The following is a 22,238-nucleotide window of genomic DNA, read 5'->3' as shown; positions in this document are numbered from 1 at the left end:
GCTAACTCACTCAGAGGGGGGATCCCAGCCACCCCCTGCTACCCAGTGGAGCATCAGGAAGACTGATGCCCTTCAGCCCCATCTCTGCTGAGGACAGGACAAAGGGGATGAGCAGATCAAGGCCTCCTGGAGATGGGTGTGGACTGTACCAGTGCAGATCTGGATGGCCAGCTAGGGATTCCAGACAGTGAGCCTGGGCAAATATGGGAGTTGTCACGGCTCCCCTACAAGCTTATAAACCAACACAGACAAAACCAGAAAGCACCCAGACAACGCACATATCCAGGCATCACGACACCTGGACTCCAAGCCTTCTTGAGGTTTCTGGAACATGCTGGTCTGTGCTACCCTGTCCCCAGCACCAAGGTCTTCACCGTTCATGGCACCGTTCTTGGCACAATGGCAGGGGCCATCCTCATTGACGTGGGTCTTTGCTCTGTCACCGCTGCAGCTAGAAAGGAAGTGGAAGGGCTGGAGGGATAAGTTAAGACCACCAGAGCTCCTCCCTGTGAGACAGAGGGCCCGGTGCTTTGCACATGTTTTACGTTGTTGATCTGTTCTATCTGCAGATTGTCTTGTTGGGTGGAAAAAAGGAGAGAGGCCAACGCTTCCTTAGCCCTTACATGCCAGGCACTTCTGAATGTTTTACAAATATTAACTCAATTAATCCTCAGACCCCTCTATGAGTAAGTACTATTATCATCCCCTTTTTAGGCAAGGAGAGGTTAAGTAGCCTAAGATCACACAGCAAGAAAGTGACAAAGCCAGGTTTTGGACCCCACAGTCCGGCTCCGGAATCTACGTGCTTAGCCACTGCGTAATACTTCCTCTGCCAGTTTTCACGTTGGGCTGATCCCATGAGATACTAGATGAAGCTGTTTTGAAAGGTGTAAATGTAAGGGCAGAATTAAATAAGTGTAAGGGCACAATTTATAATGGTTTGCTAATAAATTCATTTATTCAACAAGTTTCTGCCTGCCGACGAACGAGACTCACCCGCTGAGTGTTGACTACATGGTGAAGGGCAAACGCAGCAGCAGGACACGGTGGATCTCTAGGCTGTGCAACGGGGGAAAGCCTTGGGCCCCCTTACCCGAGTTTTGATCTGTTCCAGCCCTCACTGTCCTGCTCTATAAAATAGGAAGATTGGTCCCTGTCTTGCAGAATTCAGCATACTATTGAGCACCCAGTAGATGGTTGGCATTATGAAAAATACCTTGTACCCAACTACAAGGCTCTCACCGTTGAGTGGGGGGGGGGGGCACCTGAAAAATCACACTGCAACTGAGTCTGTGAAGTAATTGAGGTTTGCAGTGCTGAGAGCGTCCCAAGGAAGCCGTGAGTAAATGGAGCTGGGGACAGCTTTACCCCAGTTGTCGGTTTGAGTGTGACCCCGAGGTACGAACTTACTCACTGAACAAACAACCGTGAGCTGCCAGCCACTCTTCTAGGTGTTTGGGTCTCCGCAGCAAACAAACAGAAATACCTGCCCTGGTGGGGGGGACTTGATCAAAATGAAAGAGTAAATAAGGTAATATACTAGAAGCTGACACGAGCTATGAAGAAAAACAAAGCTGGGAATTGGTGAGGTTTAGGGTTCAGGACTGCTCCCTCGCAGCCCCTCCCAGGGCCCTGGGCCTACTTTTCTCTCGACATCATACCCCAGCCCTTCCTCGGGGTCCCGCGGCTGCATCAGCTTCGGGCCCTGCGGCACTGGAAACGGCGTGCATCCCTCCACGCGCGCGCCGGGCTCTCCCACTACCGCCTCGCGCGCGTCCCACTGGTGGGTTCTGGGTCCCCCCGCAGGTCACCAGGTCCCTGGGCACACCTCCGCTCGCCAGGCACCGCGCTGCGCCTCCAGTGCGAGCGGGTGCGCGCTGGCTGGTGGAGGTCCGGCGGGACGTTTCCACCAGACACCACCGGTGCGCCCGGGCCCGTGCGAACGCCGGAGAATGGGACCCAAGGACCTTGCGACCCCGCGAGGCTGCACCCTCAGCAAGGTGCGACCCGGGATGCTCGAGCCCCGCGGCCGGGCCGTCCAGCTGGTCCGGCGGGGAGGGAGGAACGCGGTGGTGGGGGCTGAGGAAGAGCGGGGCTGGGAGAAAGGGGGAGAAGGCGGGGCGGGGGCGGGAGGAAGCGGGCAGTGGCTGGGGCGCCGGCCAATCCCGAGCCCGGGCACCTCCCCCTGGGGATCGTCCCCAACCGCCGCCCCCGCGGGTTCCAGCCTGACTGCAACCGAGCTGCGGCGACGTTCAGTCCGCCGCCCCGGGACTCGACCTGGACCCTCGCCCAGACCCTCACCCCGACCCGGATCCGGACCCCGACCCCGAACCGGAACCGGACCCGAAGCCAGACCCGGACCCTGACCCAGACCCGGACCCTCACCCCGACCCGGACCCCAACCCGAACCCAAATCCTGACCCCGATACGGACCCCGACGCCCACCCAGACCCCGACCCGGACCCGGAACCGTGAACCCTGTCTGGACCCCGACTTTGATCCCCGCAGGTGAGCGTGTCAGTCTCCGCGGCGGGGGGCACCCCCTTCCTGCGACCCCGGCCCCGGCCCCTGCCGGGGGTCCCGGGGGTCGCGGGCACCGGATCCGACGGCTGTCACCTCACGGCCGTCGCCTTTCCTGGTTTACGCCTCTAGGTCCCACCCAGAGGCGGAGGTCGGGACCCTCCCCCGGGCCTGCTATCGCCCCTGGGCGGCTTCTTACTTAGAGACCCGGTCCGGGCCCAGGCTCTGCGCGGAGCGGTCCGGCGCGTCCCGGCCAGCCCTTCTAGAGGAAGCCCCCGGCCCCCCTGGCACCCCCTGGACCCCCGGCCCCTCCGGCCCCCCCGCCCTGCACTCCTTCCGCGGCTTCTCGCAGCCCCATCACCACCACACCCACACCCCACAGTGGCCCGTGCTCCCGACTCAGTCCGGGGCTGCGGCGCTGGTCTGCATTGGCGGCGCGGCCTCCTTTATCCGCCCCCCGCCCCGCCCCCCCCCCGACTCTCCATCCAGGTGCGGCCTGAAACGTGGGCTTTCTGAGCTCCTTTGGAGAGGGCGCGACTCTGAACGTTGCCTGAGGCTGACCTGGAGAAGCCTGGAGGACCGGCCAAAGCACCGAGAGGCAGACACCCAGGTGAGGGGTACCTGCCTGCCTGCAGGGTATGGGATTCCCAGGGGGACTGGAACTTCCCAGGTCACAGGGTCGGGCTGTTCTGGGTGATTTGTGTGTGGGGTGGGGGGGTGGCATTGGCGCAAGGCAACAAAACGACATTAGCTGTGAATCACCAAGTTGAGGGCATTCCTTGGTTCAGCTGCGTGGCCACAGCCCCTCTCTTCTTCCTCCCCAGAGAGGAAGACTGGAGCAGAAAGCGGCTGGGGCGTGGGGAGGGGCCGCGGGGGAGGGGCTGCGGGGGAGGGGCTGAGGCCAGCGCTGGGGTCAGTGGGTGAGTGTGTCTTCTTCCACCTTCCGAGTTTCCTTGAAAGGCGAGCGGACTTCTCTAGGACGCTGCTGGTGGGGAGCTGGGCCTTTCCATCGGGAAGGGGGCTGCTGGCCACTTGGCCCTGAAACACCCCTGTTCCCGCTTTTCTGTGGAACCTCGGCCCCCTGCGTCCATCAAATATGGACGAATGTGACTGAAGACAAAAAGGGACGTGTGTCCCGCGCCCACCCACCCAGTCCCAGTGTCCTCCCAGCAGAGGCAGGCAGACAAAAGGAAGTGGGGGGAAGGCCCAGCCCAGGCCCCGCGGCTGTGCTTACCTGGGGGCCGGGGTGCACAGGGCCAGCTGCGTGCTTGACACGAGGAGGCTCTGTAAGCCACGCCCCACGTAACATAGTTGTGTCCAGTTCATTCCTCTTGGACTTTCAGGGATCTTCTGGTGACCAGGATGTGGTGACGCGAGGGCACAGAGGCCCCAGCCACCTGCTGGCCTGGGTTAGGTTATTAAAGTGGTGACCTGGTGGGCCCAGGTGGGCATTTTGTGGCAACCCCTTCCTGGCCTCTGGGCACGGGCTGGATGGCTGGTGGGTATGTTGAGGTCCACGCCCCGACGGTGGGGCTGTAGGTGGGACGTGCGGGGCTGTGTGCGTGGCAGGGCCCTGTGGCCCCCAAGTGAAGAGTGGCTTTTCCGAGAGCAGCTGTCATCAGGTGCCGGTCCTCCCGGACTCCGGCCTGGCACCGAGCAGTCCCTGCGGTGAGCGGGAGACGTGAACCTGAACCTCAGGAAATCCTAGGCCTCCCAAGACTGGGAAGACAGGCCCACTAGAACCTCAACGTGTTTTTCAGCAGGACACGGCAGGGTTGGGTGGCCTGCCGGCTACTCAGAGGGCAGGGCCTGGTCGTCTGTCACCTCACCCCAGCCCCACTTTAGCCAGGACTGGTCTGCCCCACGGGGACTGTTTGGGGCACCCTGCCCTCCTCCTAACAGGGGCCTGCAGAGGGCCCCCATTTCCTCTCTTCTGGAAGCAGTAACTCCCCAGGAGCTTTAATCCGCCAGCCGTCGCTGCGCCATTTTACTCTCGAGAAGGGCGGGCTGAACGCCAGCCAGCCGTGTTGACAAGGTGCAGGCCTGCGGGTTTCCCGTCTCGGCCGCCTGATCCCGCCAGGAGGGCCGTTTGTGCATCTTCTTAGGCGTGGCTCCCCCCCCCCCCCCCGCCCCGCAGAGGTGGCTGGCACTGCACAGATGCGCCCTGTGCTCAGGGCAAGCAGAGCTGCACAGATGCGCCCTGAGCTCAGGGCGAGCAGAGCTGCTTCTTGACTCCTGGCCCGTTGGTTTCGCGGCCTCAGCCTTTTTAGGAAGGTGGTTGGTTTGGAAAAGTACAAGACTTGCCTACACAGAGTCGCTGGCTTCCTTAAAGTTTGAAGTGTCCCTGACGCAAAGACCGGGTACTTTGTACTTGACAAGAACTGTGCCTTGTTTTCGAAATGACTGGATTTTGAGGAGCTGGTCAGGTCTCTGCCGTGGCAGGACCGTGGGGCTGGGATGTTCTCAGATGACACCTGCTGTCTGAGGGCGGCTGTCACTCAGGAAAGCCTCGGGATCACCTGAACCTTGTTCTCCCCCATCCTTAGAGCACACAGTGTGACCCAGGCACCTGGGCGCGGCTGAGGGTGGGCGCCAGCAGGGAGGGAACGTCTCTGACTACGGGAACCTTGTATCTCCCTGCACCCTGCGCTCGGCCCCCTCCCCAGTCCCTGCACCCCTGCGCTCAGCCCCCTCCCCAGTCCCTGCACCCTGGGCTCAGCCCCCTCCCCAGTCCCTGCACCCCTGCGCTCAGCCCCCTCCCCAGTCCCTGCACCCCTGCGCTCAGCCCCCTCCCCAGTCCCTGCACCCCTGGGCTGGGTCCCCTCCCCAGTCCCTACACCCCTGGGCTCGGCCCCCTCCCCAGTCTGTGCACCCCTGGGCTCGGCCCCCTCCCCAGTCCATACACCCCTGGGCTCGGCCCCCTCCCCAGTCCTGCACCCCTGGGCTCGGCCCTGTCCCCAGTCCCTGCACCCCTGGGCTCGGCCCCCTCCCCAGTCCTGCACCCCTGGGCTGGGCACCTCTCACCCTGCAGTCCACACCCCCCTGTGCCCCTCCTGGGAAGCCCGGCGGGAGGCTGGTGGATCAGTCAGCGAGGGGACTCAGTGAGCAAGTGCGAGAGCGACTGTGGCCATCACGACACAGATGTGTGGACGGGGGTGGGGAAAGGGGGCCGCGCGCCCTACACCAGTGTCAGCGCCCCAGGGACCCCGCCCTCTGCTCCCCACACAAGCCCAGACACGGCCTGCGTGACCATGCTCCCTGTCCTGTCTACAGAGCACGACAGGGCCCAACACCTGAGGCTCCCTTCTCTAGGCACCCGTGGAGGGACCCCTGACGGCAATGGGCAGCAGCCCCTCTGGGTGGGTCTGGGTGGCCGCTGGTTCCTGGGGCACCACCTGCACACACGGGCTTGACTGTGATGATGACATTAAGCTTCTTTCATCACCAAGGGGGTCGTTATTCCAGTTACTTCGCTCGACAACATAATGGATCAGGATGCAGAGAGGTTTACAGGGTGCCCGCGGGCCCCAGGACCCCAAACCCTGGCGGAAGGACACCTAGAGTGTGATCCTGATAGCGCGGCACATGCAGGAGGGAGGCTGAGCGCCGGCAGGATGAGCCCTGAGGCCGCGGTGCCTGCCTGTGCGCCTGGACACCCAGGGGACCCTGCCCTTGGCCGTTTTCTCCTCGTCCCCTGAGGCCACGGCCAAGACCTCCTGTCGGTGCCTCCCTCCCAGCCCCACCCAACAGGGAGAAAAGTCTGGGGGGAGCGGGTGAAAGTCAGTCCTTTCTTGGAGGGGATCTTCACAGGTGCATGCCCTGTGCCACGAGTCGAGCCCCTGCCAGGACACAGGGCTGAGCGGACCTGCCTCTGCTCTTGTAGAGGAAGCCACGGGTGACCCTGCAGCTTGTTCTCTGCTCCCGAGAGAGGGACGTGGCCCTGGGCTTCTCATGCGTGTGCACCGGGCAGCTGGGCCCAGGGGCAGCGAAGCAGCCGGTCACAGACCTGCCCTAGGAAGTGTGGGGCGCAGCACGGGAGACCAGCCCGAGGACACGGGGGGCACAGAGGTCTGGCACACAGGAGTCCACGTGCCCGTGGAGATACAGGGTCGGTGCCAGGTGGCTGGCGGCCAGAGGCCAGTGGACGGTGGGAAGGGGCCTTGGCCTGAGGTAGCGCATCCCAGGCGGAGAGAACGGTACTCAGGACGGCGCAGAGGTGGGGTCCCCAAGGTGGGGGGACCCTGAGGTGGGCAGCCCGTGCGGGCCGTGGTGGGAAGGCCCCGTAGAATTCTGGACGCGGAGAAGGTGAGGGGCTGGGCAGGAGAGGAGGAGGTGGAGGACGACAGAGCCCAGCCGCTGCGCCAAGTCAGGGGGAGACGCCCTGAGGGGCAGGGGTGCCTTTGGAGGACTTGCCCTGGGCGGGCGGCAGGCGCATCCCACCCTGTTTCCAGACGTCTGTCTGGGCAGCTGTGAGGAGAGGGAGGGAGGGAGGGAGGGGCGGCAGGGGAGCAGGCTGCTTTGTTGGCCCAAGCGGGACATGTGGGCGGCACAGGCCAGGCTGGAGGAGAAAGGAGGGAAACGCCAGCGCGTGGCACAGGGCAGAGAGGAGGTGGGACGGGTCTGCTCCCCTGGACCCGGCAGGCGGGGTGCCCTGGAAGGGAGGAGGGCAGAGGACCGTGCAGGAGCCCCCCACCTGCCCGCGTGTGTTCCGCGGGGCGTCACCAGGAAGCAGGAATGTGGGTTTAGATAAATAGAATGGGTGTCGAACATGGGGGTTTAGTCGTGGCTCTCCGGGAGAGAGCTGCATTTTGAGGGGCTGGGTCGCGACTGAGTGGCGGGCAGGTCTGAAATCCACGGGGCGGGCCAGGCGGCAGGGCTGCAGACCCAGGAAGAGCTGACGCTGCAACTCGAGTCGAAGGCCGTCTGGAGGAGAATGGCCTCCTCCAGGGACCTCAGTCTTTCCTCAAGGCCTTGGACCGCTTGCGTGCGGCCCGCCCACACTGCGGAGGCTCACGGGCTTTGCTTAAGTCAGCTGTTTAGACCATAACTTCACCCCAAAACCCCCTCCGAGCAGCCGGACACCGGCTACGTGGCCCAGCCAGGCGGACACACGAGGGCTGGGCAGCCACGAGGCCGCACGTGGTCCTCTAGGCTGGGCACGGGCCTGTGGGCCCCTTTCGGGTGCTGGGGCCCTGGGGTCTCAGGAGCGGCCAGCTAACTCGTGACTGGGACCCCGATAAGTAAAGGTTTCCCCCGAGCCCTAGCGCACGCTCCCAACGCGGGAACAGCGATTTCAGGGAGCGGCGCTCACCGCGACCCACCCAGCTTTGCCCCTGGCCGGTTCGCAGGCTCGGGAGTTTCCCGGGTGGCATTTGAAGTTGGCTCCGTAAGTGGAGGGCGGGAGAGACCAGGAAAGAGGCAGACACCCGGGCGGCAGGTGCAAGTTTACTAAGCAGGGACTTGGGTGCGACGCCCATCTCGGGCACCCCGCCCGCCAGAGTCTCAAGTTCACACGGAGGCCCTGACGGTCGGCTGAGTTCACCTCCAGAGGGCCTCAGCCGCGGCTCTGACACTGCCTCTCCTGCGGGAACCGGCGGCAGAGCCTGCGTCCGAGGGCGGGTACGGAGCGTCTGGGTCCGGCTGGTGGTCAGCCGGTGGTCACGTTCTCTCGATGGCCGCCTCCACCGTGGGGCGTCCGCTGGAGGCCTCGCGCTTCCTCCGGGCCGACACGCGTGTGTGACCCCGATCACAGGTGAAACGTGCTCCTCCGGGGCCATGGTCGATGAGCCAGTGCAGCCCTGGGGGCCGGCAGGCAGGGGCTGGGACTCGGGGCGGGGGCACCGGGCTGCTGGCCGAACCCCTCCCAGCGACCCCGCAGGCTACGTGCTGGGTGCAACATGAAAGGTGATGGAGACCCTTCGGGGGCCCCCGTGTAGGAAGCCTCTGCTTCCCCAGGAGGTGCCCCCCACTGTGGGCCTCAGGCCACTGCTTCGTGAGGTTGGGCCCAGGACCCTCCCCAGTCTGGGGACCTGTGTGTCCTGGGCTGACCCTTGACTTTGCCTTTGAACGCGCAGGGGTCCCGGGGCTCACCCTCCAGGCAGAGGGAGCACCGAGCAGCGCACACCTGCAGCAGGGTCAGGGCCCCAGGCCAGAGCAGGCCCCTCCCCCCACGCACCCCCCCCCCCATCCCCGCTCCCGTAACCTGAGGAAGGTCTGGGAAGCTCGCAGGCAGCAGCCACTCCCCGCACCCGCCAGGGCACTCCCCCGGCCCCCCGGGGTCCACACTGCGTCAGGCCTGCCCCATGCGGCCTGGGCACGTCCTCGGGGCACATGAGGCCCCATCGGCGGAGTGGACGCCCACTCTTCTCGGTGCTGGAGCCCCCACTCGGGCATCTGTCCATCTTCCCGCATCCGCGCCTTTCCCAGAGCTCTTGCCAGGTGACTAGTTAACCAGATAAGCTGGTCCCTGACAGGGGCGCTTCCCCGGTCCCCCAGGACGCTCTGCCCCCGCGGCCTCCCTTGCCTCCTCCCAGGGCGCCTCTTCCCCAGAGCAAGCGTCTCTCACCCCGATGCTCCTTAGGTCTGAGCGGCTCTCTCTCAGCTTCGAGGGGTTTTGCCGTCGGGATTCGTCCTTTGGGTTCTGGAAAGAGAGGGCGTTTACTGGTGCTGGACCCTGAGACCGGGCTCTGGGGTGGGTGTCTGTGCCCCGCCCACACGTGGAGCACCCTCGGAAAACACCCAGGGTTTGGAAAAAACATTCCTGCTCCCTGGGAAATAGGATGGGCTGTCGGCTTCGGATAACTGGTCACCACACCCGCCATTTCCCGCCCACCACGGCTTTGCCCTTAAACCAGCGCCGTTTCATGAATAATGGTGCGTGTTTCAAACTGGAACTGTTGGTTTGATGCTGTTGGTTTGAAATTGGTGTGTATTTGAAATCGTTCTCGATTCTTTGCATTAACAGCAACTTGGATCAGTCACGTCTTTGGAGACGCGCGCTATGCAGAGGCTCCCGCCCTGGCTCTTCCCTGGTCTCCCGAAAGCAGGCACCAAGCGCGGCTTCTCCGCTGGGCCTGGGCTGCTGCAGGGCCGGGATCTGGGTGTTCTGGGGCTCCATATGACGAGTGTCAGGACCCGCTGGGCCTGGGCTGCTGCAGGGCCGGGAGCTGCGTGTTCTGAGGCTCCATATGACAGGTGTCAGGACCCGCACACCCTCAGCAGCAGGAGGACGAGCAGAAGAGCCAGGCGTCGGAGCCGCGAGCCCGGCGGGCTGGGCACCCCGTCTGTGGCCAGCCTGCCTGTACAGGCCCAGTGTCCTGGCGCCCAGGGGAACGGGCCCAAAGTCGCCTGGAGCTTGGGCCGGTCTGGCCTGAGGCTCAGCCTTTCCTCAACACCGTGCTTTCCTAGCTGCGGGCTCAGGTTTTCGTTCCACTTCTCAGCCGCCGACAGCTCTCAGCAGGGGGCGCCACTGCCTCGGCGGAAGGGTCCCCCCGGGGAGTCATGCAGCAGGGAGGGGCTGACGTGGGCGTCGCTGTGCCGCGTGCCGGGCGTTCTGCCTGCGTGCGGGAGCTCGGTCTGCGGTTTTCTTGCTGCTCAGGACCCTGTCTATAAGCTTCCACCCCTGGCTTGTAAACTCATAACGTGAAGTCGAGGAGAAGCAGGCGCCGTCCCCTTTCACTAGAGCCGTCTTGTTCATTCTCTCGGGAATTGCAGGACGCCTCATTTCCTGCTGCAGGGGCTGGGGAGGCTCTGCCCCTCTGTGCACCTCGGGGAGGTCTGCACTCAGGACTTCTCTGGTCCAGAGCGAGCCAGGGCCCCTCAGAACACACGGAGGACCCGCCCGGGCATCCGGGCTGGGAGGCCCCTGGCCTGGCTAGCCCTGTGGAGGCAGGGTGAGAGCAGCACCGGCCGGGTGTCTCGGTTCTGGTCTCGGTGATTGGTTCTGTTCCTGGGCGCTTCTCTTGCCCCTTTTGTCTTACGGGACGGCGTATAGAAAAGCGTTTGCAAAAGTTTAAAGTGTAAATATACAGAAGTGAAATGTAAAATGCATTATATTTAAAGAAAGTATGAAAGTGCAAATGTGAGGTCTCAGCCAGGCTCCCCGGAGGTGGAACCTTGCTGGGAAGGGGCAGGAGGCGGTGTCAGGCGAAGGTCAGGCTCTGCTGAGCAGGGAGGGGTTCAGGGACTCCTGAGTGGGAGGGGTTAGCTAGCTCGCCAAGGTCCCCTGCCAGCAAGTGGCTGGTGAGGACACGCGTCTGTAGAGCACACGCACCTCTTACACTGAACGAGGGGCGCTGAGGTCACAGCACACGACACATGAGACAACAGCCTCGTTTCACTCCACCCGCCAACAAGAGGAGCTTATGTGTTGGATCCCCCAGCCCCAGAACTCAGCTTCCTAAGCGAAGAAGCAGAAAGTTCTGGAAGAGCAACACTTTAGGTGGCTGTTCCGAGTGTCTCATGAGGGAGGGTCCAGATCTCGTGAATTCCACTCCCAACACGTGCCCTTAACAGCATCTCCAAAGACTTCCAAAGACCTTTTGGCCTCTGAATGCCCTGATGTGCTTCTCCGACCTGAGAATCCATTGGCGGTTCTGAGAAAAGCCTCAGTCCACCTTGGTTTACATTTCTCGGGTACTGCTGTGACCTTGAGCAGATGGAAACCTTGGGGTTGGTCCAGGGAACCTGAGCCACCTTGTAAAAGTCAGACAGACCTATAAACTTGGAAGGATCCTTGTCAGGGTCTACAGTGACACTTCCGCCTAGGAAATGGGTTTGGTCGTGGCCAAGTGTAATACCAAGTGCACTGGTCCACCGCCACTGACAGGGCTTCTCTTCAGGCCCGGAGAAGGGGGCGGGGGGTGGTATGTGGGATGGCCGGATGGCCATGACCTTGAGTTCTCAAGGAGGGGGGGCGTGTGATGGCCACGGCCTTGAGTTCTGAAGGGGACACAGGCCAAGGTCCAGGGGCTTGAAGGCCGAGGTAACTTTCAGGACTCCGGTCTCTCCTTGGTGGGAGGTGTGCGCCGTTCTCGGGCTTTGAGCTGGAGTGCGTGATCTGCCCCGTGTTTTAGCAAGAATTGGGGGCTGAGATGTTAAGAGCACAGGGCTGGGGGCTGAGAGAGGAGACTTTGGGAGCCCCTGCGCTCGTCCAGGCTAAAGATGAGAGGGGTGTGGACCAGGCAGTGGAGGGGGGCGTGGCCGGAAGGTGCTGGGCGTGGTTTGATGATAAAACCGTGAGGATTTGCTACCGTCTGGACTTGGGGTGGGAGAAGAAAGAAACCAGGCCACTCCCAAGCCTGCTGTCCAGAGCAGAGGGCGGGAGGGACGGAGCGCGTGGCTGAGGGGCTGTTTTTGTTTCCCAGGGACTCGGGCGGCACCTGGCAGCTCGTCTGTGGGCTCAGCAGACGCCTCCCGGATCAATGAAGGGATGGATTCCGCCAAGCACAGGGGTGACCTGCCCCACGCTGCCCGGCCGGCACCGCGTGTCCCGTGACCTTCTGTCTTGGCCGAGGTCCTCACGCCTGTTTCAGGGCAGAGTCCTGCTTTCAGATGAGCAGGGCCGCTGTGGCCAGGTCTGCGTTTGGGTCTCCGCGGCCCGCACGGGACCCTCAGAGGCCTCGGGCGGGTCTCCCCCGAGCGGGTGAGATGTGCTGCCCCATGTGTAGAGGATTCAAAAGAAGCAATAAAACGCACTGGACAGGTCTGCTTTCCTGCCACCGTCCACGGCGAGTGTCAGCCGCACACCCCCTCCGTGTGGGGTGGGCCGTCCCCATCTCGCCCCTCTGCCCCGCGCCCGCCAGGTCTCTTAGCACAGGATCTGCGGAGGTGCGGAGACTCGGGGACCCCTCCCCACGTCACCCCGCTGCCAGTGGCCAGTCCGGGGTGGAACCCGTAGCCTGGCGCCGGTGTCAGCACCTTCCCTGCCCCGCGCGGCCTCCCAAGGGAGACAGCCCCAGCGTGTGGCCCTGGCACCTGGACAGCCTTTTGCCAAAATCCACTGTACTTTCCAAAGTGTGTCTTTCTGCTGAGCTGCAGCTCCAGTGTCCCTGTGCATCAGAGCAGTGGGACAGCGTGGGCTCCCAGCGAGGGTAGGCGCTTACCCAGAAGAGCCGGCAGGCAGGCCTCGAGGAGCAGAAACGAGTCACCCAGCAGCAGACAGACAAATACGTCACAGGCACCTTGGTTTGGACCACTCACAATTGGGAAGAAGTCAGCTTCGCTAGACGGGGTCGAAGGCAGGCGCTCCTGCAGCTGAGCTGCGTGCACGGCCGCCCACTGGCCAGGGCTGCAAGCGTGGGTACTGAGCTGCTCCCCAAAGCCCTTGCCCTCTGCTCCACACGGCCGGGCAAAGTGCCACCTGTGCACAGCCAGCTTCGCTCTTCTGGGCGTGTTGGGGGCATAGGGGCTCTAGTTCCTAAGTTCACAGTCATGGCAAGTTCAGCACAGAGAGGAGGTTTCGCTCTTCTGGGCGTGTTGGGGGCATAGGGGCTCTAGTTCCTAAGTTCACAGTCATGGCAATTCAGCACAGAGAGGAGGCTGGCGGGGAGGGAAATCCAAGAATCTGCTCTCGGGGCAGAAGGGGGAAACGGGAGCTGGGGGTGGGGCCTGGGCCACTGCCCAGCTGTAGTAACTGGCCGAGTCCTGTCCTTTCCTGCACTCCCTCCTCCCATCCTGGGTCGCCCCAGAGCAAGACTGAGGGTTGATGCAGGGCAACCCCAGGGCTCCTCTGCTGACCTTACGGAGCTGGTGACCGCGACAGGAGGTTACAGCTGGAGCAGCAGAACCCCGAGTCCCAAACTGGAACAAGCCCCAGTGTGCCCAGCCAAGTAACAGCTGCAGCCTTTGGACGAGCCCCCGGCTCCTCCAGCCTCAGTGCTCTTATCCCTGCAATGGGAACAAGGAAGTCCTTGCCCCCAGCTTGTCATAAGATGGGGGGGGCCATCAGCGTGACTCAGAGCCAGCTCTCCCCAGGGACACCCCAGCCCTGCCGTCCTGCGGCGGCGGGGGTGGTTTCTGCAAACACCAAATTCTGTCCACCGCCAACACCCTCCGTCTGTCTGTGACCCACGCTCCCTGCCCCGTTCCCAATTTCCAAGTCTGTGCTCTGGGCGCACAATTTAAAGCCCGGTGCAGGAGGGGTGGAGGGCCCCAGCGGGTGACGGGGCCACCATCCCATCCACAGGGGAGACCCTACCAAAATGGAGGGGGTACGAGGACAGTGTCTTGCTTCACCCCTTTAAGTGACGTGACCCAAGGAGAGCTGACATTAGGGGGAAAGTAACTGAGGGCCTCAGGACCGCTCCCCCCACGCTGGCCCCAGCTGTCCCGTTCTGTGCCTCAGAGGGGTTGGGCTTAGGGTTCCCCGCCTTGTTGCTGGCAGGAGCCCCGCTGGTGTGCGCAGCTCTCACAGTGAGAGGTGAGATGAGACCCAACTCAGTGGTGGGAATGCAGGGATGAGATGGAAAATGGGGGTGGGGATGTGCTCCAGGGCGGCTCAGGGGACTGTGACCAGAGATGCTGGGACGGGCAGTCCCCCCAGCACCCGCTCCCCTGAAATAACACAGTCCCAGCTGGGGGGGGGAGGGGAGGTCCGAGGCAGCTGCAGGAAGACGGGGGGCGGGGCCTGAGCAAGGAGGTGGGGGGTTGGGAGGATGACAGGAGGGCGCAGTGAGCACACCGCCACAGGCTCCATCCAGGACTGGGGCCCCGGCTGGGGGCGAGGTTCACCCCTAACGGCAGGGAGCCCTCTTTTCCTAACTGATGTGACCTTTACATCTTCCTGATGTTCGAAGTTACCCCCATCCACCGCGCCAGGCGGAGATTTCGAGTGATACGCTGTTCTGGGGAGGTGGTGTCTGGAGGGGGAGGGGCGCTGGGCGGCTGGGAGCCATGGAAGGTCAGGGAGCAGGTTTGCTGGAGCAGCGGCAGCCCCCCTGCGTTTCCCACATCCCGTTGTCATGGTCTTCAGGGCCGGGCCACGCGTCCCTTGTTCTCTGCAGAAGACTCGAAACCTTCGCCGGAGTCCCTGCAAATGACAAGCGTCCTGCAGGACAGGCTTCCTGCCTCGGCCTCACATCAGCTTCCTCAGCACCCCGCCCAGCCTCGGAGCCCACGTACCGTCCCCCTGGGCCCCGCAGGCTTTCTGCGTTCATTCACAGGCACCGCTGACCACAGCCCTGTGTGCGTCGGTCCGGGGAGGACAGGGCCCGTCCCCAGCCCCCTGCCCAGTGGGACCTTAGCTGTGGCCTCACTCCCAGCCTTCGCATCCAGCCCCCTAAGACCAGAGGCGGCTCTGCAGCCCCGTCTGCGCATGCTCAGCGCGTGGCCGTGGTCTCTGCCGGAGGGTGACCGTCCCCCGAGTCAGCCCTGTAATGAGGTGGGAGCTGCGGAGGCGTATCTCATGGGGCTGCTCGCACCTCCTTCTTTCCGTGAACTCAAGCCCTTGGCAGGAGTGAGCTCGCCTCGACCTTGTGGTGGGCACCACCCTGTCGCAGGGGCCCCGCTCCCCTCAGACGGGGAGAAACGAGGCTGTGGCCTCAGGGGCTGCCTCTCAGGTTCGAGACCTTGTGTCCCTCTGCCTTACAGAGCTGGGTCCCGGGAGGCTGCTTTGTTTCTGCAGGGCTGTGCACTGTAGTCATCTAAAGGGCACAGTGACTGGAGCTGGGACTGACGCAGAGGGAGGGTGTGGCTCCTGTGTGTGGGGGAGCGTTTCCTGGGGGCGGGGGACGGGGATGGCTTCTTGGGGCCGGGACAAGCGCAGTCTGTTTCCGGGGAGCCTTGCTGATGCGGGGCACCGCACACACCTCCACCCACGCTCCCCCTTCCTGCGGGCTTCGTCCTCCTGCAGCCCACGGGAAGGCGCAGCGCGTTCAGGGCACGTTGTGAGCATTTGCTGCCTTGGGCTTTCTTAATCCAGGGGTTATGAGGTTTTCACACTCGTGAAGCACAAACACAGCACGCGTCCCAGCCCGGGGTGCAGATTTAAGGAATCTTTGCTACACGCATCGCTCCGATATTTCCTACTCAGCTCCATTCCCGGCCCGGTGACGGTGGCAGCAGCAGTGTGACGGGCTTGTTTTAATCTGACGTCCGTAGGGGCTGGTGGTCCTGGGACAGGCTGTTTCCCGGGGGAAGAAGCAGAGGCCTGAAATAGAAGTTTCCTTCAAATCTTGCCAAGGCAAATTGAACACGTGAGCCAGCTGACCTCACCAGCCACCGTAGTCCTTTCTGGGGCTGCCGGCTGGCCGCCGCCTCACCTGCTGCTTGGGGTGAAGGTCCCCGGACACCCCCTGTCCTCATCCCCTCCACAGGGCTTCAGGGCAAGTGTGGGAGACCCTGGCTTAGGGAGTCTTGAAAATAAAGTGTCACACGTAACACATGAGTTGATTTATATTAAAGACTAGGAAGGACTCGGGTTTCACGGAAGAGGTGTTTCACTCTGCTGCCCCCCAGTGTGTCCCCATGGGGGCCGGGCGCCGGCGGACTTCCTGCTGCCAGCCCACACCCTAGTGTGGGCGTCCAGACCTGCTGAGCCCGAACTCCGGGGCCCAAACGGGCCCCCAGCCATGTCCACGCCCTACACGGTCGGCCCTTACGTGTTCCCATGTCTCAGCAAATTCTTCCAGATCCATCTCTGCGCCCAGGGACGCGGGGACAGGGCAGCCCCTCCCACGATCTGACAGTTTCACTGTCCTTCCCGCCGTGCTTCTCAGATGCCTTTACTGTTCGGGTTAATTCATTTATTTAATTTCTTGTTCAACTAGGTTGGCTAATTTTCTGACTTCATAGAATTTTGTTCGCTATGATTCATTTCTCTGAAATAGAAACCATTCTAGAACACACGAGAAAGGCACACATCCTTGAGATACGCTTCTCTGCCCCAAGCTCTCGTTTTCGTGCCTCCTCTTCCTGGGAGCTGCGTGGACACTAACAACGCAGGTGCCCCACAAACGGGCAGTGGACCCGGGAGCTTTGTCGCACTGGCATCAGGCCCAGGGAGCGAGCCCAGAAGCAGGTTCCCTCGCTCACAGCAGCTCCCCGGCTGGACTGGGGGACCCGGCAGGAGCTGCGGTGCCAGGGCGAGTTACTGGGTGGCTTGGTTTTAGAGAGTTGCGTGAGAGGGACATGGGAGCACAGCCTGGGGGCAGCGGTCTCCGGTGAGTGCTGGGAGGTCCCTCCCCAGGGGCCGGGGGCCTGGTGCTCCTGTAGCTGTGGTGGGTCTGGCCCTCGTCCCACTGTGTCCGCTAACGCGGTCCCTCGGCCCCCTTCCTTTCTTTGTCTGTCACCATCGTGTCCCTGGATCTTAGCCTGAGAGTAGGGCCCAGAGGCGCCCTGCGATGTGCCGTGTGAGGCCTGTGGGTGGCAGGTGAGCCCGGGAGCCCTGCTTCCAACTGCGTGGCGGTGGGGGGGGCGGGGGGGCCGGTGCCAGCACTTGCTGTTGGCAAATGAGGAGTTCGCCAGGCGCTACTCCCCGTCGCCAGGCGCTACTCCCCGCAGGGCGTCGCTTTGGAACCCTGGCCAGCTGTCAGCTGGAGGAAAAGCAGCTGGCGCACCAAGGGGTGGACGATGGGCTTGCACGCCGCCCCGCACCCTGCTCTTGGGCCCTGGGTTTTAATGGAGGTCAAGAGGTGGAGGGGGCGGCAGACGCAGCATGGCCCGCCTGCGTGGGCAGCAGGCAGCGCTCCAGCCGCCTAGCCTCTCCTCTGGGCCGGCTCTTCTCAGCCCCACAGGCACCCGGGCCCTGGACACCCGCGGGGCGACCCCTCCAGTGTCTCCGTCACCAGGCTGGCGCTGTGAGGGGTCCTCAGTTCCCGTCGCCCAGCAGAGGCACATCAGGGACCCCCCAGCACTCCGCACCCACCTGCAACTCCCAACGGCAGTCAGACTCCTGCGCTTCCCCAAACGCTGACGTCTGTCATTCCTGAGTGCGGGAGTCACCCTGGACGTGTCCGTGCGAATGAGCACTTGTCACGTGACTCTGGGGGGGTTCTTAGAGACGCTGTAGCCAGGGGCCCTGCACAGCATTTGGTTCTCTGTGCCTCACGTTCCCTACGGATAAAATGAGCAAAATACGCTGCATCTGGCCAACCACCTTTTCAGGAAAGGTGACAATAAAAGAAGCACTTTAAGAAGCGGTGTGAGAATGGCCCAGGGCGGCTGGGCTGGGATGGGCTCTTCACTGAACGCCAGATGGGTCAGGCCGGAGGAGCACCAGAGGGGGCGGGCAAAGTGCACGTGGGCGTAGCGGTGGGGCGGAAGGCAGGCGGGCCTCCCCTCCCCGACCGCTAACTAAGACCCCTGAACTCCCTAAAATGGGCCATTGCGGCCATCAGAACTGGCTCCGTAAAGGGCAGGCGAGGCACACGGGGAAGGGTCCACACGCGGTACTGACGGTGCAGGAGAGCCTGTCATCAGGGCACTCACACGTGCACACGCCCGTGTGCGCACGCACACGCACACACACACCTGCTGGAAGGGGCATTTCCGGCAGATGGTTGCATTGCATTCTGTGCCATTGACTGATGACTTTTTGTGGGTTTCTACTATTTTATAACATGTATTTTAGTAGCCTTATTGAGGTAGGATTTACATACTGTAAAATACGTTCATTTTCAGTGAACAATTGAGTGAGTTTTGGTAAACTTATGACTGTGCAGCCTCCACCATCTGACTGTGGCACGTCCCCACGCCGTGTGCAGGCTCCTCCCCCCAGGCATCGCACACCTGCTTCCTGTCTCTGTGGATGTTGCCCCTTCTGGACATTTCATGGAATCATGTAAGATGTGTTCTTTGGGTCGGCATGACTGACGTTTGTCCACCTACCAGTATTGCTGAATGGTTTTCCTGTGTTGTTTTGTGACATCTGTTCCTTACGGGCTTATGGTTCAGAAGCTTCATTTCTAGAACATTCTTGGCAGGTCCATCTCATGCTAGAGGATGCTTTCTCTCATCCAGAGAAAGGCAGGCTGCACAGAGAAGGGGTCCCGGGGCAGCAGCCCTCAGGAGGGCCCAGTGCAGGGGTGGCCCTCCCCCCAGACCCGGAACCACAGACTCTCAGCAGGTGGCCGCTTCCCACCTGAGCACCCACCCGGCTCAGAAGACGCGAGTGGTTTTTTGTTTTGAATTTTATTTTATTTTTTAAATACAGCAGTTCTTATTAGTTAGCTATTTTATACCTATTAGTGTATATATGTCAATCCCAATCTCCCAATTCATCCCACCGCCCGCTTTCCCCCCTTGGCGTCCATATGTTTGTTCTCTACATCTGTGTCACTTTCTGCCCTGCAAACTGATTCATCTGTACCATTTTTCTAGGCTCCACATATATGAGTTAATATACAATTTTTGTTTTTCTCTTTCTGACTTACTTCACTCTGTATGACAGCCTCTAGCTCCATCCACGTCTCTACAAATGACCCAATTTTGTTCCTTTTTATGGCTGAGTAGTATTCCATTGTATATACGTACCACATCTTCTTTATCCATTCGTCTGTCAATGGGCATTTAGGTTACTTCCATGACCTGGCTATTGTAAATAGAGCTGCAGTGAACATTGGGGTGCATGTGTCTTTTTGAATTACGGTTTTCTCTGGGTATATGCCCAGTAGTAGGATTGCTGGGTCATATGGTAATTTTATTTTTAGTTTTTCAAGGAACCTCCATACTGTTCTCCATAGTGGCTGTATCAATTTACATTCCCACCAACAGTGCAAGAGGGTTCCCTTTTCTCCACACCCTCTCCAGCATTTGCTGTTTGTAGATTTTCTGATGATGCCCATTCTAACTGGTGTGAGGTGATACCTCATTGTAGTTTTGATCTGCATTTCTCTAATAATTAGTGATGTTGAGCAGCTTTTCATGTGCTTCTTGGCCATCTGTATATCTTCTTTGGAGAAATGTCTATTTAGATCTTCTGCCCATTTTTGGATTGGGTTGTTTGTTTTTTTAATGTTGAGCTGAGCTGCATGAGCTGTTTATATATTTTGGAGATTAACCCTTTGTCCGTTGATTCGTTTGCAAATATTTTCTCCCATTCTGAGGGTTGTCTTCTCATCTTGTTTATAGTTTCCTTTGCTGTGCAAAAGCTTTTAAGTTTCATTAGGTCCCATTTGTTTATTTTTGTTTTTATTTCCATTACTCTAGGAGGTGGGTCAAAAAAGATCTTGCTGTGATTTATGTCATACAGTGTTCTGCCTATGTTTTCCTCTAAGCGTTTTATAGTGTCCAGTCTTACATTTAGGTCTATAATCCATTTTGAGTTTATTTTTGTGTATGGTGTTAGGGAGTGTTCTAATGTCATTCTTTTACCTGTAGCCGTCCAGTTTTCCCAGCACCGCTTATTGAAGAGACTGTCTTTTCTCCATTGTATATCCTTGACTCCTTTGTCATAGATTAGTTGATCATAGGTGTGTGGGTTTATGTCTGTGCTTTCTATCCTGTTCCACTGATCTATATTTCTGTTTTTGTGCCAGTACCATACTGTCTGGATTACTGTAGCTTTGTAGTATAGTCTGAAGTCAGGGAGCCTGATTCCTCCAGCTCCGTTTTTTTCCCTCAAGATTGCTTTGGCTCTTCAGGGTCTTTTGTGTCTCCATACAAATTTTAAGATTTTTTTGTTCTAGTTCTGTAAAAAATGCCATTGGTAATTTGATAGGGATTGCATTGAATAGATTGCTTTGGGTAGTATAGTCATTTTCACAGTATTGATTCTTCCAATCCAAAAACATAGTATATCTCTCCATCTGTTTGTGTCATCTTTGATTTCTTTCATCAGTGTCTTATAGTTTTCTGAGTATAGGTCTTTTACCTCCTTAGGTAGGTTTATTCCTAGGTATTTTATTCTTTTTGTTGCAATGGTGAATGGGAGTGTTTCCTTAATTTCTCTTTCTGATCTTTCATTGTTAGTGTATAGGAATGCAAGAGATTTCTGTGCATTAATTTTGTATCCTGCTACTCTACCAAATACATTGATTAGCTCTAGTCGTTTTCTGGTGGCATCGTTAGGATTCTCTATGTATAGTATCATGTCATCTGCAAACAGTGACAGTTTTACTTATTTTTTTCCAATTTGTATTCCTTTTACTTGTTTTTCTTCTCTGGTTGCCGTGGCTAGGACTTCCAAAACTATGTTGAATAAGAGTGGTGAGAGTGGACAACCTTGTCTTGCTCCTGATCTTAAAGGAAATGCTTTCAGTTTTTCACCATTGAGAATGATGTTGGCTGAAGACCCGAGTGTTTGAAGTGTGTTTATCTCACTCCCACCTTCCTGAGAAGCGAGAGGACAGGGGTCCCTGACTGGTGGGAGCGGGCCCTGGGGCACCTGGTGCAGACATTCTGCAGCCCCTCTGCAGCCCCTCCGGGAAGTGCACCCACTGCCCTGATACCTGATACATGATGCAAGGTGGAGCATTTATCAACAAGAAGCAGCCTTTCTTTTCCTTTTCGTCACTGGAGGTGTTTGGAGCCCTTTGCCAACTGTCACCTACGACACAGCCAGCACCGAACAGGCAAGTGAGGCACCGTCACCCAGCGCTGGTCAGAGGAGCACAGCTGGGATGGAGCATCTCGCCCGTGGATCATTGAATGCCCAGCGGGGGCTGACGTCCGTCCCCGACACCTTCCTCGGGAGAAGCCCCACTTCCGTGTCCCTCCGTCCACCACCTCGGGGTTCCTCTGTGTGTGTGTGTGTGTGTGTGTGTGTGTGTGTGTGCCCACGCTTTCTGCAGCTGCCCGGTCACCTCACGTCCTCCCTGTTTGCTCCTTATAGCAGGAGCGCCAGGGACCTCTCGTCAGTGGGTCACAGGACATCTCGGCCAGTGAATCGAGCAACCAGGGTGCACGTGCAGGGGATCACGGGATACAGCATCTGTTTTCAGGCTCTTTGGCCATTTTAAAAATCATTAAGTTGCCGGTAAAAAGGACACACACATCTCGGAAGAGAATAATTTTGCATTCACCCTGGAGAGAAAAAGATAGGGCGGCAGCCTCTTCAGATTCACGTGTGACCCGTACAGCTGGGTGGGAATCACAGGCAGATAGAGCCAGCAAGAGGTTTCCTTCTCTCCATTGTGTTCCCCACCTTCCAGCCCCATAGGGCCAGACGTAGGGACAGCGGGAACCGAATTCCTTAGGACCTGCCCAGCTGCCCCTCGAGGAGCTTCCTGTGTTTGTCAAATAAAAGCCCCTTGGAGTCCCTCTCAAAGAGGGACAGCTCGGGACCCTTCCAGGCTCACCCCGTAACAGAAACACGGGGGTACCAGCCGGCCTGTGGGAGCAGAAACCGCGTTCAGGGGGCTACAGGGGCCCCACCCTTTAACACTGCTCTTCCCCGCGGGTCAGAGCTCACGAGCTCAGCAGGTCACCGGCTCAGGGCCCGGCAGGAGGCTGTGACCTCGGCCCGAAGGGATCAGAGCGGGCCTTCAGGGAGACCTTGTTTGGGGACCAGTGTCTGCTACCTCATCTGCTACCTCGGGATTCGTTTCCAGACGCGAGCGGCAGGGGCTGTAGTGGGGACCGGGCGTGCCCAGTGCTCGCGGTGCCCCTCCAGTGCCCGCCACGGCAGCCCTGGGTCCGGGGTCTGTGCCACGGGCCTCGGGTGGCCCTACTCTCGGTCCCTGAAACGGAGAAGGCGGTACGTGGGGGAGTTGGCTTAGCTGCAGCCGGCAGTGCCAGCCTGGCGCGTTGTTTATTTGCATTCCAATCAACCTGCACGTAGC

At 60.0% G+C, this 22,238-nt stretch overlaps 1 long non-coding RNA gene across 1 annotated transcript; it reads right to left on the bottom strand.

The window, feature by feature from the left end:
* Positions 1-7,979: 7,979 nt before the first annotated feature.
* LOC309831719 lies at positions 7,980-12,801 on the bottom strand. The gene is made up of 3 exons (XR_014297630.1): positions 12,624-12,801; positions 9,086-9,160; positions 7,980-8,318 (listed from the first exon to the last, which is right to left on the bottom strand). It is a non-coding gene; the product is annotated as an uncharacterized lncRNA (long non-coding RNA).
* Between the last annotated feature and the right edge of the window lie 9,437 nt (positions 12,802-22,238).

The sequence above is a fragment of the Grampus griseus genome, assembly GCF_964374135.1.
Source record: "Grampus griseus genome assembly, chromosome: 13".
NCBI lineage: Eukaryota > Metazoa > Chordata > Mammalia > Artiodactyla > Delphinidae > Grampus > Grampus griseus.
Note: the sequence above shows the minus strand (reverse complement) of the source record. Positions and strands in the feature narration are given on the sequence as shown.